The sequence below is a fragment of the Pelophylax lessonae genome (assembly GCF_965119305.1).
Source record: "Pelophylax lessonae genome assembly, chromosome: 2".
Classification (NCBI taxonomy): Eukaryota; Metazoa; Chordata; class Amphibia; order Anura; family Ranidae; genus Pelophylax; species Pelophylax lessonae.
In genome coordinates this window covers 654,312,960-654,326,209 of record NC_138769.1, presented here as the reverse complement: position 1 = coordinate 654,326,209, position 13,250 = coordinate 654,312,960, and positions in this window count along the sequence as shown.

Genomic DNA, 13,250 nt, shown 5'->3' with positions numbered 1-13,250 from the left:
TTGGTCCTGCCCCCTCTCTCTCCTGATTAGCTAACTGACCTTGATTGACAGCCATGGGAGCCAATGGCACTGCAGCTATGTCTCAGCCAATCAGGAGGGAGAGTTACAGACGACCAAGGGACTCGTGTACATCGCTGGACAGAGAAGGGGCACAGGTAAGTGTTAGGGGGGCTGCTATAAACAGAAAGTTTTTTATCTTAATGTGTAGAATGCATTAAGATAAAAAATCTTCTGACTTTAATACTCCTTTAACCCTTTTATTCCTTGTTCTGGGAGAACTTCAGAACAGGCAGGTGGGCTGGTAGACAAGCAGCCACGAGAGTTGGTATTACTTGCATGCAGTGAAGCTGTGAGCAGTTCTTTAGAAGAGATGAGATTCTCCTGCATGCAGTTATGCAAAATTTTGTGCTATTTTCCAAAGGAAACTAAGAGCTCCATCTGCAAGGAAGATTTGCCACTGATCCTGAAAGAGATTGTGTCAAGGAAGGAGAACGGTCCAGGAGTTTTTCTCTGTACCTAGGTAGAAAGTTGTCCCCATCTGTTTTTTCAGTCAAGTTGGGCATCCCATAACCACTCTACCCCATCCAAGTTGTTATCTCTAAAAAAAAAACAACAAAAACAAGCCCAGGGGCTGATTTCTTGTGTCTGGAGGAAAGTGGAAAATGAGTGTTGCCTGGCTGTGCAGAAATAAGGGTGCCAGTTACCAGCAGCCCCTGCGGGGGTAAGTGTTACATGTAATATGCATGTAAGATGTAATGTCAAAAAAGTTATTAAAGTCCAACTTAACTCTCAGTTTAAATCATCTGAATACATTCCTTGTCCATCAATACAAAAGGTGTACAAAGTGTCAGGAAAGCCAAGTTCCTATTCCTGTCTAAAGAGTTGCACATGCGAGCAGTCCACATACCAATGCACAGATTCAGGGCCGTACGTGGCGCTGAGATCCATGCGCATGAACGTACATGTTGAATTTACTTTCGTCCGCCTAGTGGCCTATTTAAAGCACCGCAAGCTTCAAAATCATTGTTGAGTGGTCGTCAGCTCCTGCTTGCTTTTGTGTCCTACCTGGTTTGCCTTCTGACATTACCTGATCCCTCCAGTACCTGACCTCTGGCTTGTTACTTGACTCTGCATCCTGCTTATTTTTTTAGCTTGTCTCCTGTTTATGTTATATTGACCTCAGTCTGGCTCCTGTTCACACTCTCATCTCCTGAATCTGCACCTTTGTTGCCTGACTGTTGCCAACCTCTGCTCACCTGACCACGTCCTGTCTTCTGCTCCCGCAAATCTAAAGACTTCCAGAATGGGTTCCTTCTCTTCAGCTTCTGTCTCATCTCAAAATCCAGTTTATAAAGCAGTAGGACCTAGTTTACAGTTGCAGTTGGGAAGCAGTAAAAACAGGCTGTTAAACTTTTACTGCTGGCCAAGACTTTCTACAGGTACCTGTGCCACTCTATATCCTGTTATACCCTGTCATCAAACAGGACAGGAGGTGTAAGGAAGAGTAAGAGAAGAGCCCTCTCATCAATTTGGCCTCTACACGGTACGTGGCAAAAAAGGGGTTGATTTACTAAACCCGGAGAGTGCAAAATCTGGTGCAGCTCTGCAAAGAAACCAATCAGCTTTCAGGTTTTTTTTTTTATTTTTTGTCAAAGCTTAAGCCCTCTTGCACACTGGACACCAGTAGAATGCTGCATTAAAAACATGAGTATTGCTGCGTTTTTGAGCATTTTTGCATTTGTGTTTTTTTTAGCACAACTATACTCCCACAAAAGCTCATGGCTCACAGATGATAATAAACACTGAATAGCTGTGTTTTTAAGCGTTTTTTCAGAGTTAGAGTGCTGATAAATGCTGATAAAAGCCCATGTGTGCATGGACACATAGGATAACATGCTGGAGAGCTTACTGGCTGCAGAAAAAAATGCCTGAAGCCAAAAAAAGCAGCTGTAAAATGTCCAGAAAAGTTAGAAGCTGATTGGCTATCATGCACAGCTGCACCAGATTTTGCACTCTCTAGTTTTAGTAAATCAACCCCAAAGTCCTAAAGGTTTAATAAACCCACAACAGTAAAATCAGTCTGTATATGCAGGAAAACATGCTTGTTATACTCACTGTGGAACCCCTGAAGGGGTTAATCCTCTGCATTGTCTAAGAAGGCTGTTTGATCCTGTCTTCTATGATCCTTCCCTTCTTCCACTATCCCCAATGCATCTCCTAATAGAACAGAGCCTTGGGGGCACTCTGCACATGCTCAGTTTGGTGTGTAAGACAGTTTTTTTTCTTGGGAGAGTGCAGGTGCAGTATTAAGCTTCCATCACCAAGTCACAGGAGCCGCAACTATGGGTCAGGTGGAACAGGGTGTCTCCATTAATATAACAATCTCTTCCTAGTGTCCTTTTAGGTTTGTCTAGCTTGGCACGCTCCCAGATGATGCTCCTTCTCATTCCCAGGCTTCCACCGCTACTCAAGCCCCCAAGGCCTTGTGCACCCCACTACAGGACCTACAGGAGAAGGTCAGGGGAGACAAGGTGACTTCAGCTTTTCTTCCCTTGATCTGTACCACCTCTTCAGGGAATTTAGCACTGCAAAGGGCCTTTTGGATCAGCACTGTGTAGGACTACATCTCAGCAGCTCTGGGGTGTCCTGTTCACACGCCCCAATTACCAACTGGCTCCACCCACAGCTGTCATGTATATGAGCACTGACTCCACCCATTACATCACTAAAGGAGGGTTTTCTTTCAAGGGAGAGCTAACGCCTGATTACAACTTTCCCCCTACCATGGCAACAGAGCCATCTAGTTGGAAGGTAAGCTAACTGCACCTGCCAACAGGTAGTCATCTAAAGAGTGATCTGAAGTGGATTGCTTTTTAGAGGGCATTTGACAAGAGCTGAGGAGGCATTATTTTGCCTCCTCACCGACTGTTTTAACACCAAAAAGCCCACACTACTGTGCCACATACAATGCAGGTGGTTGCATGGCGGCTGAGGCGTGACCCCATTCATATGCCTGTACTGCCAACCGAACGCTGCATATAATATTTATTATGCTGTAATGCAAAGGGCTGTGACCACAACATGTGTATACCACTGTACTGCTGCCTTTGTAGCTTAAAGGTTAACTCCACTTTTGTGGAAAAAAAACTAGCAAATAAAGAAAAAAATAATATAGCGTATACAGTTGCAACACCAATCATATTGTAATTGAATGTTATTAAAAATTACCTTTCCTTTTCAATATGCAGCTGTTGTAATTTTCGGAAAATGCAATGCAATATGGCTACCTGGAGCTGTTCTGTACACAGAATGTATACTGACCACACCCCAGAAACATAATTTCCTGCTTGTGTGATTGGCTCACTGATTTTCCCGGAAGCCTGCCTAAGATAAAAGTCAGATTTCTGGCATCCCCTGCAACAAATATGTCATTTTTGGTAACATACTCCCAACAGGATATAACGTCTAGAGGGATGCAAACCCATTAGCTTTTCTCCTTAGTGTCCTGTAGCTGCACAGCTGATTGATAACTATGAAATCACCCCTATTAGACCCACTTAGCACAGAGGAACAAACAGGGATTTCTTCAGAATAACAAAAGGTAGGAATCTGCAACAAAGTTTGTTAAAATCCTTGTAATGTACAGAGATCACCCAGAGGGGAATGTTTTTTTTGGTCCTGGTAGCAAATGAGCAACTTAATAAAGACTGGCTAGCTATCTCTTAGCAATTCTATCACTGGTGATTTGTCACCTCACCAATGTCAAAATTTCCCATGTCACATGGCCCTTAGTGTAGGTTCCAATCTACCAGTCTGGTGGTCACGCAGGTCCTGAAAAACATTTTAATATCTGGGATCCCAATGCCTCCTTTGTACCTGAGTATGGTCAGATCCACCATGGTAATTCTTGAGTTGAAAGGCATCCATGTGGATTACAGGATAGAAAGGCAACCATGTAGGATTTGCTTGCATTACATAAAATAGTTGGGGGAAGCACATTTCTTTTTAGAATAGCTGCTCTCCCAGGCCATGAAATGTACAGTTTAGCACAATTTTTGAGGCATTGTTTTAGCACATTTAGGAGTGCTACATAGTATTGGGAGGGCAGCTCTGAGCGGTCAGCAGGCAATTGAGTTCCCAGGTATGTTATGCTTTTTTATTTCCAGGTGAAGGGAAAGTTAAGTTTGTGGTACATCAGTGTCTCAGTCAGAAGAAGTATGTTCAGTGTTAAAGATTTAGAATAATGAATTGGAACATGCCCCAGCCCAGGTCTCACAATACACTAGGAAGAGTGATACCGTGTGTGTGGTTCCAGAAGCACATCATCAGCAAATACTGCTAGCCTATATACATTTTCCCACCTTGCAACCCTTTATGTATAGATTTGATTGCAGACAACAGAGGAAAGGTCCCAGTGTCAGTATAAATATTATTGGGAACAGGGGACACCCCTGCCTGGTTCCACTTCAGGTCCCAAAATCATCAGACAGGTGGATGTGCACTTTCTCTCAAGAGTTGGCATAGAGTGTCAAAATTCAGGCTCATGTTTCTTCTTGAGGTCCAAGCTCAAGTACTGCTTGCATATAGCCCCAGGGCACTCTGTCAAATACCATTTGGGCATCTATGTAGAGGTATGTAGCCAAGCGCTGGCTATACCTCATTTGCCAGCATGAGACATTCCTTAACAAAGATTACAATGAGCTTTGTTCCCTCTAGTGCCCAGCATGGGGACTGTGTCATAATTTCCTGATTGCAGAGGGAGGGACCACTACTAAAGGTAGAGGATCGTGGGATATGTAGTCCAGAGAGCCAGGATTTCAATGGACCTGCAGCTGCAAACAACAAGCTCAAGCTGGATGGAGCGAGGAGGAATTCTGCGTGATAAGATAAATAAAAAGGAGCAGCTCGCTCTCTTGGGCCCCCTACCTACAGCTGCAGGATGTGAGCAAGTGCCACAGCCTGGATGGCGAGGAGTACTTTCCATGAGTGAGCCTTATTACTGGAGGCAGACCCTCAGCTACCTGCTTTCCATCAGCAGTGTGGCTATCCAGGGCCACTTCCAACTACACCAACACAGACACCGTTGAATCTCTGGGTGTCTGATGGCCAGTCGGGCATCTCTTATCTGACTGCAGTTTCTACAAGAGCTGGTTCTAGACATCCTCTACCCAAGAGCTTTGATATTTCCAGACGTAGTAAGTGGCCAGAAGCCCACCATTAACATTAGAGTCAGAGAGAGTTCATGCAGACACTTTTACCCATTCCTTTCAACACCCAAGGCTTTCCCTGGGAAACACTTTACTTCTTACATCCACCGTTGCTGGTCGCCATTACACAGTAACATCTTGGGCCCCTTTATATCTAGCTGAAGATCTTGGACACCTTACATAAAGGTCCCCCTCCCCAAAATGACTTAGCTTGTAACACCTGCTTATCTTAAGGGGAAACTCTTATTCCAGTTTTGCTTAGTGTGCTTTTCACATATGGTGTTGTCATATGTTGTTGTCATATATTGTGTCTTCTATTCCGTTTTGCCTGTGGCATCAGGGTTTGGAGGGAGCTGTTTAACAAAAAGTCTTTCTTCTCCCTCTTATACCTGTTTTAAAAGGTTCTCCTTGGGCCTGCTGGTCAATACAGCCTGATTTATTGTTATTGCCATTTCATTAAATATTCTCTTTAATCCTGTTTAATGCTAAAGCACTTACGGGATGTTTACATTTACATTCTTCTTTCTTTGGTTGATTCAAGAACATCTAGTAAAATACCCATTTCTATTGTTGATTTGGTGTCTTTTGCAACTGTATTTTCTCTTTGAATTATGCCAGAACCCAGATTGTCAGAGGTGTCGGGAGGCTTACAAGGTCAGGGCAACCTTTGGGGACAGTCATCTTCCAGGGGCCCTTATGGGGGTGGCACTACTGGTAGAACTCGTGTTTTAGTGGTTGTCAGCCAGTGATGGAGGTTCGGGGTATTATTATTTGCCTCTCTTGCTGGGACATTAACTACATTATCAAGTGATAATATAGAGGGGAGAAGCAAGAATAGATGTTTAGTTAAAAAGAGCAACATTGGACAACAGTTGGTGACCAGTGTTGGGAGTAACTAGTTACAAAGTAACTGATTACATTTTTTGGTAACTAAGTAATGTAACTAGTTACAATACTAATATTGTTAACTACACTACTTTACTAGGCTATAGGAGGTAACAACACTACTTTACTAGGCTATAGGAGGTAACTACACTACTTTACTAGGCTATAGGAAGGCGCTTTCCTGCGTTACCCAAGCCGTGCGATACAATCGTTATTTCGAAGAATAGAGAGGGATGAAGTTTATGACTTTTTGTTGCACTTTATGTTTTATTCTGTTTTTTTAGCTTTTGTTCTCATGTTTCCCAAAGCCTGTGTTTATACAATAAACTCTATGCAGAAAGAGTGTCATGTATCTTCTTCTACACGGTCAATTAAGAAAGAGGAAAGTAAAGTAATAAGTAGTGAAGTTACTTTTCAAATGCAGTAACTAGTAAAGTAATCTCATTACAATTTACAGAAGTAACTAGTTACATTTTTTGAGTAACTACCCCAACACTGTTGGTGACCTAGGTTGGATCTTTGCCTTCCTTATGATGAACAGTGATATGGGCTTCCAGTAAATGTGGAAAATGTGAGGGAAGCTCTGTAGGGAGTTAAATACAGACACAAAGAGTGGGGCGAAGATATGTCCCAGGGATAGTGTTAGGCAATCTGGCCCAGAGTTTTTGCCAGGGTTCATTTGTTTTATGTGCAATAGTAAACCCCTTGGACATTATGGGATGTACTAGCCATTTAGCTTTATTCTCAGAAAGGACCAGATATCCATAAAGGGTTAAGAAGCTTTTGATTTGTGTAAGCATGACTGTGTGGGTTCACTTCGCTCAAGTTTAAGGTATATAATTGTTCATAGTAGGTCTGAAACTGGAGCTTTCATATTTTTAACTAAAAATGTTCCCTATTCAAAAGAATAATTGGAAACATATATCAATGCTTTAAATAGACTATTGTCAAAGGCTTTACTATTTATAGCCTTGCCTATATAGCATAAAAATCCTCTAAAATATAATCAGGTCACACTGTTGTAAAGATTGAGTGAAAAGTGCTGACTGCATCTCCAAGTGTCCCCTCTTGTGCCTTGCACTGGATTTGCTGGTGAGTGACCAGCCTCTCTGCCTGGCTCTATATAGATCCACCAGTACACAGGAATTTGGCCAGAGTGGTACAGACATCGCCAATAGAGACTGCAGTCACCGACTATCCCTTTCAATGCAGTCTCATGACTTAGCTTTACACATCCACACATCAAAGTGCCTGACAGAAGGAGATTCACAGAGAGATACGTAGAAGAGGACAGCACAAGGCAAACTGTGAGTACACCAGCACATCCCTGCCATTAATCACTCTCTGCAGAATGAATGGGATGCAACTTCATATAAAATGGGAAACCTGTAGATTGTTTCTACCTAAACTATAGCTAGAGATGCAGAAATATTGGAGATGACAGCTAAAAACTGGAGCAACTGTAAAGCTGTTCCTTATAGTACTAGTCTTTCCAATGAAATAAAATCTGACTACCTGTTGTTGACAACTTTGACAACTCCTGTTTTAAGAAATCAACCCATTGTCTGGGATTTTTTTTTTTTAAACTGGAGCAAAAGAAACCAGAAGCAACAGCAGATATAGTAGCCTATTAGATGCCATCTTTTGTTTTCCTATAAAAAAAGAATCCATGGATGTGAGTGGTTGTTATGGGCAATACATCCAACCCTGCCCCTGTCTCATTTTTGCAGATTATACATAGACAATTTTGAAATATATATGAAAATATACTATATATAAATAATGACAGATGAATGGATGTACAGTAATGGGAATTTATTTTATTTTAATGTTTGATTTATTTTTTTTATTTTTTTTTCACAACAAGGAGTTTAATGGTAACCAAAATGTATTAAGATACCTGTGGTCTGACTGTCATTTGTTCTTCCCAAAATCACAGACATCTTAATACATTTTGGTTGCCATTAAACTCCTTGTTGTGTTAAAAAAATAAAAAAAACTTGTGTTACCATTGATACCTGTTAAGGATTGGCCAAAGAATGACCCCGGACTGTCTGATTTCAGTGATTAGCCTGCTCAAATTGCTGGTCACACACAAGTTTTGTTGCAGGTTATCCATAGACAATTTTGAAATATATATGAAAATATACTATACATGAAAATATACTATATATAAAAAATGATAGATGAATGGATGTATAGTAATCAGAATTTATTTTATTAATGTTCGATTTATTTTTTAATTTTTTTAACACAACAAGGAGTTTAATGGCAACCAAAATATATTGAAATATCTGTGGTTTTGAGAAGAACAAATGACAGTCAGCTTAAACATGTGTTACCATTGATACCTTTTAAGGATTGGCCAAAGAATGACCCGGACTGTCTGATTTCAGTGATTAGCCTGCTCAAATTGCTGGTCACACACAAGTTTTGTTGCAGGTTATCCATAGACAATTTTGAAATATATATGAAAATATACTATACATGAAAATATACTATATATAAAAAATGATAGATGAATGGATGTATAGTAATCAGAATTTATTTTATTAATGTTCGATTTATTTTTTAATTTTTTTAACACAACAAGGAGTTTAATGGCAACCAAAATATATTGAAATATCTGTGGTTTTGAGAAGAACAAATGACAGTCAGCTTAAACATGTGTTACCATTGATACCTTTTAAGGATTGGCCAAAGAATGACCCGGACTGTCTGATTTTAGTTATTAGCCTGCTTAAATTGCTGGTCACACACAAGTTTTGTTTCAGATCTGATATGTTCGATCAGCAAGCAAAGTTCATCAACAATTGTGTAATGTTAGGGTCTATCCAATTCAATAAAATGTAAATGGATTGTTAAAATAAACTTTTACAAAAAAATAAAAAATATATACGGTATATATATATTTTGTTGATCTTTAAAATAGATTCTGATACAAAATGTGTGTATGCACGCCATTCGTGTTTATAATTGGTTTATACTGTAAGCTCTAATGAGCAAGATTCCCATACCTCATAACTCTGTCATGTTCTGTAGTAGTAAAAATGTATATGTTTTTAGTTGACTATTTGTTATGTTTACTCTCTATCTGTACTACATTTAACCTAGAAAAAGTATGCATATCAAGAATATCGTATGATAATACCATGGTACTACTGATTTTTTTAAAACCCAACACTGGGCAGATAAAACATTATTTTTCCCATCCAGTTGGGCTGTGCCTCCACTGCAACCGTTAATAGTGTATACTATATATGTCTAGGACAGCTATTCTGAACTAGGGTTCCTCCAGAGGTTACCAGCTTGAGCTGTGGCGCATTGACCTCCTTTTTTTTGGTGCCTATGTGGTTACAGAGCCAACGCCACTTGGCAGAGTCAGTGGCATGACACCAGTGATCTTTTGAACTATATTAAAGGGTGAAGGGGCAAGATAAGGGTATGGCGCTGCCAAATCTAAATAAATGAATAGAGGTGGGACACCTTAATAAATAGATAGGAAATGAAGAAGGTAGGTGTACCAATGAATATACTGATTATATATCAAATAAATAAATAGTATAAATATGCTAAAAATACAAATAAAACAAATATAAGTGGCAAAGGGGTGTGGGTAAAGTGGTCAAGTGCATATGGATATGCCCAAAATATTAAAGTACAGAACAATATATAAGGTATATTAAAAATGTGCCAATAAGGTGACGGAGTGCACAAATTAGATGGTAACCTTCAGTGGCAATAAAGTGATCAGTGACAATAAATAGAGTGTCAGCTGATAAAATAATAAATAGTAAATAAAACATAATGAAGTGGCCAGTGAAGTAAACAATCAAGTGACTGAGTGCAAAGATATCAGTGAGATATATAAATATATAATGAATGTATACACTATTAAATAATAAAGTGGCCAGTGCAGTAAACAATCAAGTGACTGAATACAAAAATATCAATGGAAGATGTATAGATTATAAAGTGATCAGTGCACATAAACAATATTTTGAAGCAAGGTGAGTATCATCTGATATAAAAGTCCATATGATTGGTGACCAAAGTCCAAGCAAAAGTGACTAGGTAACAAATAAAGTCCATAAACGAATAAGGGTGACGAAATCAAATACCGGAGGTGACCCCGTGGTGGGTAGCAAGGTGAGTTGCTCGGTGACCCCTATGATAAGTAGCGCACTCATCCATTGGTACACCTACCTTCTTCATTTCCTATCTATTTATTAAGGTTTCCCACCTCTATTCATTTATTTATATTTGGCAGCGCCATACCCTTATCTTGCCCCTTCACATTTTGATATAGCCATTGACTATATTATAGGGAGGCTGCAGCCTACACACACTCCAAATTATTCCTAAGCGCGGAGTCTATCACCTTCATTATCTTTAAGGGTGCCATTCTGACCACCACTGTAAGGAAGAGCTTTCTTTCCACTGACCATCAATGTAAGCTACATTTTTCCCACTGCCCCCCAATAAATAGATTTTAGCAGGGGTTCCCCAACACCTGAAAATAACTTCAAGGATTCCTCCAAGTTCCGCACCAAACACGCACAGGAGGCATTTTTTCAGCCGCCTCAGAATCTGATCGCACAGTGGTTCACACTTGTGCGATCCGATTCTGTGCGTACTGTCAGATCGCACTGCGATATGCGATCAAACTGGGGGTGTCGTTAACATTTCATTGACACCCCCTGCGTATCGCATATGGCAGTGTGAACTGCCAGAGGTGCGGATGCGATGCGGGAACAGGCTGCATATTCGCAGCGTTCCCGCATCGCACAAGTGTGAACCGGCACTCAGCCTTGCAGCCCATTTCAAGACCAGGGTAGTCTAGGACCACTAAAATCAAAAAACAAACACAAGGGCGCACCGGCCTAGCGCATTATCCTCCGCATAGGTTTTATTAAACAAAAAGATATAAAAATACTCACAAACGAGTTCTTGGTAAATGCATATCAAAATATTATATTGCCTTCAGCAGCAGAACCAGAAGATGTACCGTCCTCTAGAGCTGGAAAAGGCCTACGTGTTTGGAGGCTTAGCCTCTTCCTCAGAGCCTCAGGCTAAGCCTCGAAATGCGTAAGCCTTTTCAAGCTCTAGAGGATGGTACATCTTCTGGTTCTGATGCTGATGGCAACATAATATTTTGATATGCATGTACCAAGAACTCGTTTGTGAGTATTTTTACATATTTTAATAAAATAAAACCTTTGTTGAGGATAATGCGCTAGGCCAGTGTGCCCTTGTGTTTGTTTTTTGATTTTAACAGTAGACCATTGCCTGTGCAATAGGAGCTTACTGTATATGATGGAGTGAAAAAGCAGAAGCATGATTGTGAGACAGTTGTCAGCCCATAAGAGGAAGTGCTTAAACAAGGACTTTCATGGCAGGATCAGCAGGTATCATTTTAATAATAGCTGTAGGTTGAAAAAAAATGTAATCAGCTTTTGAAATGACATAACTCTTTTAAGAGATTTTAGTGACTGGCTTTAGGTCAGCTTTAACCACTTTACCACCGGAGGATTTTGCTGTCTTACGTCCAGGCCACTTTGCAACTGACAATTGCGCAGTCGTGCGACGCCGTACCAAACAAAATTTACGTCCTTCTTTTCCCACAAACATAGCTTTCTTTTGGTGGTATTTGATCACCTGTGCGATTTTTACTTTTTGCGCTATAAACAAAAAAAGAGCATAAATTTTGAAAAAATAACAATATTTTTCACATTTTTTTATATGAAATTCCCCCCCAAAAAATGTAAAAATCTAAATTTTTTTACATTTTTGGCCAATTTGTTTTCTGCTACCTATGTTTGGTAAAAAAAAATCACAATAAGCATATTTTGATTGGTTTGCGCAAAAGTTATTGCGTTTACTAACTAAGGGAAAGATTTCTGTCATTTTTGGTGTTTTTTTGTTTTTAACGAGTAATGGCGGCGATCTGCGTTTTTTTTTTGCGGGACTGCGACATTGCGGCGGACAGATCGAACCCTTGACTGACATTTTTTACACTTTTGGGGGTACCAATGACATTTCTACAGTAATCAGTGCTATAAATATGCACTGTTACTGTAAAAATGACACTGGCAGGGAAGGGGTTAATTTTATTGGAGAGGGAGGGGTAAATGTATGCCTGGTGCTTACTAACGTGTGTGGGGGGAGGTGACTGAGTGACACAGGGACAGATCGCATGTTCAGCTATGCTGAACCCTGCAATCTGTCACTGTTTGTCACTTAGGAGATCCGCCCGCTTTGTTTACACAAGCGGCGGATCTCCAGACTCGATTCCCCCGACGATCGGGGAAGAGCAGCAGTGATCACCGCCGCTCCTCCCCTGGCCCGACTCCCGCTGTGACTGAAAACAGCGGTAGCGAGCCTCCGGCGGCGCGCGAGCACTGCCCACAAAGGGAGGAGTCAAGCGACGTAGGTCTACGTCGCTGGACAGAATCGAGCCACTTTGCCGCAGTACAGTCCCAGTGACTGGTCGGCAAGTGGTTAAAGTGCAACTCCACTTTTGTTGAGAAAAAAACATTCCCCTCTGGGTGATCTCTGTACATTGCAAGGATTATAACAAACTTAGTTGCAGATTCCTACCTTTTGTTATTCTGAAGAAATCATTGCTTGTTCCTCTGTGCTGAGTGGGTCAAATGTGAGTAGTTTCATAATTATCTATCAGCTTTGGCAGCTGCAGGGCTCTAATGAGGAAAGCTGCTGGGCTTGCATCCCTTTAGACGTGTTCCTATTAGGAGTATCTCACCAAAAATTAAATTTTTGTTTCAGGGAAAGCCAGAAATCTGACTTGTATCTTAGTGCAGACTTCTTGGAAAATTGGTGAGCCAATCACACAAGCAGGAAATTATGTTTCTGGGGTGTGGTCATTAAACATTCTGTGTACAGAACAGCTCCAGGTAGCCATATTGCATTGCATTTTCAGAAAATTACAACAGCTGTAGATTGAAAAAGAAAGGTCATTTTTAATAACATTCAATGACAATATGATTTGTGTCGCAATTGTATACGCTATATTGTTTTTTCTTTATTTGCTATTTTTCCCCCCACAAAAGTGGAGTTACCCTATAAACATTAAACATTGTTATTTGACATGTGGTAAGTATCTCATCTGTATGTTATCCTTTTTATATTTTCCAGGAC